Below are 6,000 nucleotides of genomic sequence, written 5' to 3'. Positions count from 1 at the left end.
TCGCAGACGGTGAGATCGACGCCTGCGTTACGCGACCGATGTAATAGGACATGAACGTCGGGTTGGGAGCCCTTTGCATCAGTCCGTCGGAAAAGTTCGGTAAGCACCATGGGGCAGCGATTCACGTCTACAACAACAGTCTCGACAAGGCAGCGCCGTTGGTCATCACCGGAGACTTTAACGTCGACTTATAAAAAGCGGAAAACCGGTGGTTACCGACTGTCATGGAAGACATCTTCGGTGTGTGTCTCGTCAGCTGTCACCCTATGTCACGTCTCAAGACGGCAATGGGCACTCTTTGGGCACTTACCACGAAGCGACCCCTTCACCAGCGCCCGCCTAGAGGATGACGGAGCTCGGCGTCAACAAAGAAGCTCCGTTCGAGGTGACAGCGACCGCCGCATTCTGTGAAAAAGGTGACGACCGTCAAAGCCAAGCTTCTCAACTCGCTACAAGTTGACCGCCACGGAGATATGCAAGGGGCCAACGTCGGTGACTTCCGTGGGAACAGCGTCGACTTGAGGTTCCCAATTGCCGGGAGATTGCGTCGTCTGCGGGGGCGATAACGCACCATCGGGTGCGGTTTTGCGAACAGTTCGACTATTATGATTGGCCGAGACACGTTCATCGAATTCCCTCGTCTAGTTACCTAGGAAAAACGATTGTTTTAAAAGCGGTCCTCTTTGGTGCAGTCAGATCAGACAGGTAGTGAGCTCAGACATGTACAGAGTTCCGACACAGAGTGTGCTCCCATATCTATAGAGCGTTATGAGTGGTAAATATGCAAAATAAACCAATTCGTCTCCTTCAAACTTCCCGACCTCATCACCTCATCAGCAAGCAGCTCTCGGCGATAGAGGCGGACGACGGCGTCGGTCCGCTTAGTCAGCTTAGTGCGACGCCCCGGTATAGAGTAGGCCAACTACCCCGTTCTAGGCGCTCCGGCGGCGTAGGAAGGCAACCATCTGTGTCACGCCTGAGTCCGAGCCACGAACTCTCTAACCGTATCACAATACTAGCCAGTCATAACTGCCCTCGTCGAGGATGGTGTTACGACTAAACACGTGTTCACCGAAGGGATTGGTATACGTTGAGCGTTCCTCGTAATGTCTCGTAATTTTCAACGTACGCGCGGCTTCTCACCGTTGTCCCAAGTTAACAAAACCGCTAAGAACAAGAAGAACAGACTCGAGAAGACGCGAAGCACGAGTTCGTTCGGTTCATCACCTCCAGTCGCGACAGGACTTTAGTAAACCGCGCGTGAAATTGGGATATTGCTGAACTCGCATCGACTATTACGAACGCTATACCTGACGATGCGTAACGTGAAGAAGCTGTCTTGTGAGCGGTAGTAGTGGTGCACAGTGAAAAACACCAACAGCTACGTGCGTGGTATCTAAAAAAGAAAAAAAAAATTAACGTGATCTTGTGTCGCATTGAAACTGAAGCCTCACAAAGATCGAAATATTTACTTCGTTGCTTTAAATCTGTACAAACATTTACATAGCTTTTGCGTTAATATCCGCCCATTACGTGGGATCTGCCCTCTACACCTCGACGAACAGTCTGGTGTCCTTCAGGACCCTTTTTGGAAATAAAGTTTCACCTACACCACCACCCCCGCCCATTTCGAGCCGTGCCCTATGATGTGAGTGGAAGTTCTTGTTAAGTAGATCAACAGCTTGAGATCTTGTATATAGCGCTATTGGCAGACTTTCTTACGTTGATGAACTTGTTTCTTCGTTTAATGAATCTAAAATATGATTGAAAAGATAACCCAGTACTGAATTGTGTACCATTACCTAGGCATGTTTATGGACCCAATGAGGAATAAAGCGAATAGCTTTCTGTGGTTCTTTCGCCCGTTTTCGTGGTCTGTGGTAGGTGGATTGGCTTTCGGTGGTTGGTTAATTGGAATCCGACTTTTACCGCCGGTACAAAGGGCTACCAGAGAGTTGCGAGGCGCGTTCGTCGCAGAACGCCCACAGTAAAAATATCTGATTAAAAAAATCTTCGATGAGAACGCAGTTCGCACAAATATACGAGTTAAAGATATGGCATTTGCAACGGTCCCCCGTCGTGGTTGCTCAGTGGCTACGGTGGTGGGCTGCTAAGCCCGAGTTCGCGGGATCAAAACCCGGCCACGGCGGCCACATTTTGATGGGGGCTGAATGCAAAAAAGCATCCGTGTACTTAGATTTAGGTGCACGTTAAAGAGCCTCAGGTGATCCAAATTAATCCGGAGTGCCCCACTACGGCGTGCCTCATAATCAGATGGTGGTTTTGGCACGTAAAACCCCATAATTTGATTGATTTGCAACGGTAAAATAATTATTTCGTGAAACCTTTTTAAACATCCACAGTTATTCAGGAGGCTGTAAAGATAGGCAATGGAACCACAATGCGAAGGTAGACCTTGGCTACGTTGAACACATGCCCTTGTAATACCATCTAGTTTGCTCCTTTGTTTTGTCTACATCAAGTACGATGTATTGCATGTGCGATACGTTACATTGTACACAATGCACAGGTATTGATTCATACCACAGTTGTGCGCGTGTCTACGGGTGAGTAAATTTTCTTGTGATCATCTAGAGCTGTGCATGTAAGCGAATAGCCGGACCTGCCTGCACGTGCATGCTGTCACGCGATGAGTCTGCCGATTTAGATGCTGTAGTGGAGCGCTCAGGAAGGATTGCCCTCCTCTTTTCCCGCCGCCCTCTCCCGCTGTGGTGGTTGCAGGAGAGGGCTCTGGTATCGCTATAGATATGTACTGGTTAACGGTTCCTGCAGATCCTGTTTTTTTTTTTTTCCAAACCGCGGCGCCGTGTGATCCGGTTTATTTCGCAGATTTCGAAGTGTTTTCGCCTATTTGTATGTGTACACGTGTGCGCAGAGGACAGAAGTGCGTGCTAGCGGCTGTATTGGGGGAGGATGAAGGGGCTGTGCTTGTGTGTACGTGGGTTTATGTGTTTGCACGCGTGTGTGCGTGTGTGCTTCGTTGACCAGTGCGGACTGACGTTGTTGGGTCGACATTTTGATGCACGCTAAATAGTTCCAAAGGGTGAGGGTCAAAATTCATCTGGAGCCCTCCACTACGCCGTCTCTCATCGCCTCCGAGATTTTTCTTTTTCGTTGTTATTTTAACAGCGGAGCTGTTTAAGCTCTTCGTTAGGCCGCGTAGTGCGAACAAAAAACTGCGCCTGGCGATGACGTCACCGCGCGTTGCCTAGCAACCACCTCGCGGAGCGGCGTGTCCTTCGCCTCATCTCCGTGCCGTGCACATGTTGCCTTGACTTGGGACGTTAAGGAGAGGGAAGGAGAGCATGCGCGTGCTATGCTCGGGAGAGAGAAAGAGAAATCGAGAGAGAGAAATTGTAGCAGCACCAATGAGGCAACGCGTAGAGCTGCTGCCGACGCCGTCCGCGTTATATATATATATATATATATATATATATATATATATATATATATATATATATATATATTTATATATTGTTACGGGGAGTATTTCCCATTGTTCGTGACATAATCCCCGCCGATGAAGCACCATCCCGTGCTTGTTGTGGTATATATATATATATATATATATTTATATATTGTTACGGGGAGTATTTCCCATTGTTCGTGACATAACCCCCGCCGATGAAGCACCATCCCGTGCTTGTTGTGGTCAAAATGGATTATCACAGTTGTAAAGTTTGAGGCGGGAAACCTATGTACGACGTCACTTCGTGGTGCGGCAGTCGATGAGGTAGATGCCATGGGAGATATCTTATAGGTGACAGGACTCACCTGGCGCAGCACGCGGTAGGGCCGACGTACCGCGACATTAACTTTTCACAGAGGCCGACACGACGAGATGGGAGCCAGAGAAGGACGAGAGAGCCCGGTGGAAAATCAGTATCCCGGTGTCGACGATCGTAGATGGCCTTTTGTGCGGTCTGCGATGACGAGAGCCGAGCGCGGGCTACTGTGCGCGCGACGAGCGCACGCGTGATGGCATCTTGCGCATAGGAAGTCGTAGACGTGGAGGCCTGATCAGAAGGGAGCAAGGTGTCAAAGGGTAGTAAGGGATGGCGTCCAAAGAGAAGATAGAAGGGTGAGTAGCCGGCAGTTTCATGACGCGATGAGTTATATGCAAATGTGACGAACGGGAGCGCAACGTCCCAATCGTGGTGGTCATCGGAAACGTATACATGGAAAGCATGTCGGTCAGTGTACGGTTTAAGCGTTCGGTGAGTCCATTGGTTTGCGGGTGATATGAGGTCGTGAAGTTGTGATGAGTAGCACATGATCGGAGTAGATCGTCAACCACACGAGACAGGAAGCAGCGACCGCTATCTGTGAGTAGGTGACGTGGAGCACCATGTTGGAGGATGACGTCGTAGAGTAGGAAGTCGGCTACGTCTGTGGCGCAGCTGGTTGGCAACGCTCGAGTAATTGCAAACGCCAATGCATTTCTCCGCAAAGTTCGGGAGTTAAATAATATCTCGAAACTGGTGTCATCCCGAGAATTCGTTTCAAGTGGGTTCGCCTTGCGCACTCCACGGCTACAATTTGTAAATTGCAATGTGGGCCATCAGGTAATTAGTTAGAAACTTAATTAGTGAATTTCGGTTAATTATTTGATTATACATTTCAATTTCATGTGCAAGTAATGTCCGCCTCTTCGAGCAGACTAGCTCATTAACTAGAATTGGGCTATCTGCCACAGGCAACCTTAAATAAATTTTGAAAGTGTTCGCTGAAACACCCTGTATACACGCCAACCAACGAAGTTGATACCAACCAACCAACCACCATCGCTCGTTTAGCGCCTCGGGTGCGCGCGTGCAGCTGCAGCGGGAGAGAGAGAGAAACGTTTATTAGTCCCAAGGAACTAAAGCCCAAGTCCGGGACTCGTGGTAGGTTCATGCCTCCTGGTCCAGCATGTTCTTGACGTGCTGCTCCAGAAGCGGCCACCATAGTTTTTCAAACTTTTGTGGGGGAGTGGTCCACTCCTCCCAGCTGCCAGGACGCTGGTTGTGTGGTAATTTAGAAAGTATTGTCTTTCTGATGATGTAGTTTGCAGGGCACTCCCAGCAAGGTGATTTTATTTGATGGATAGGCCCAGTGGCGCACCGACGGGGGGGGGGGGGGGGGGGATTAGGGGGTTGTAACCCCCCCTGAGGCCGACTTGACCCCCCCTTTTGTTGAACCCCTTTTCTTTCCTTACGCATTTGAGTATTGCAACTAAGATGTAAGATGCGCAATCGTCTGCACACTCGCAAAAAGCGCATTTTTTTTTGACAATTTCCCGTGAAGAAATCGAAATTAGTGCTGTTTAGCTGGTATTGGCACACAAAAAAAAGCAGGAAGGAGGTAGAACCGGAGTCATTGCAAGCGCAACGCGCCCGAAATGGTGCAATATAGTGATAGAAGTTTTAGATACGAAAATTCAGATCGATATGTAGTAAAACCTGCATAAATCAAGTAGACTAGATGACTTCTTTGTCTCCGGCCCGTTTCAAAAGGCAGGCCAATAAACATCATTATCATCGAAGCGCGAGAGAGGAGCTCGCGGCCACTCCACGTGCCTCGTCAAGCTCTTTAATAAACACTCTGCCTTAATAGCCTTAGTTTTCATTACCGCCATAAAACCTTACATAACTAACTCTGCATTTCTACATATCACAACTCTGTCTCTGTCTCGCCACTTTCATTACAATAATTATCATAATGATCATCATATATCATAGAAAACATATCACGAATTACACACCCGTCATGAGAAATACTGATAATCGAATTGACATCGCTAATCATCTCCATATGATGGATGCCGCTAATTTTAATAGGAATAGTAATGTTATTAAAACTAATAGAAAAGTCACGGAATACGAAATTTGCTCATCATAATAGTCTCAGCAACGATTCCTCTATCGAGACACATGTCTAGCGACCAGCCAAGCCTGAGCTTAGAAGATAGTGTCCAAAATGTTGCAGAAGTTATGTGTG

This window comes from Dermacentor silvarum, chromosome 2, assembly GCF_013339745.2.
Source record: "Dermacentor silvarum isolate Dsil-2018 chromosome 2, BIME_Dsil_1.4, whole genome shotgun sequence".
Classification (NCBI taxonomy): domain Eukaryota; kingdom Metazoa; phylum Arthropoda; class Arachnida; order Ixodida; family Ixodidae; genus Dermacentor; species Dermacentor silvarum.
Note: the sequence above shows the minus strand (reverse complement) of the source record.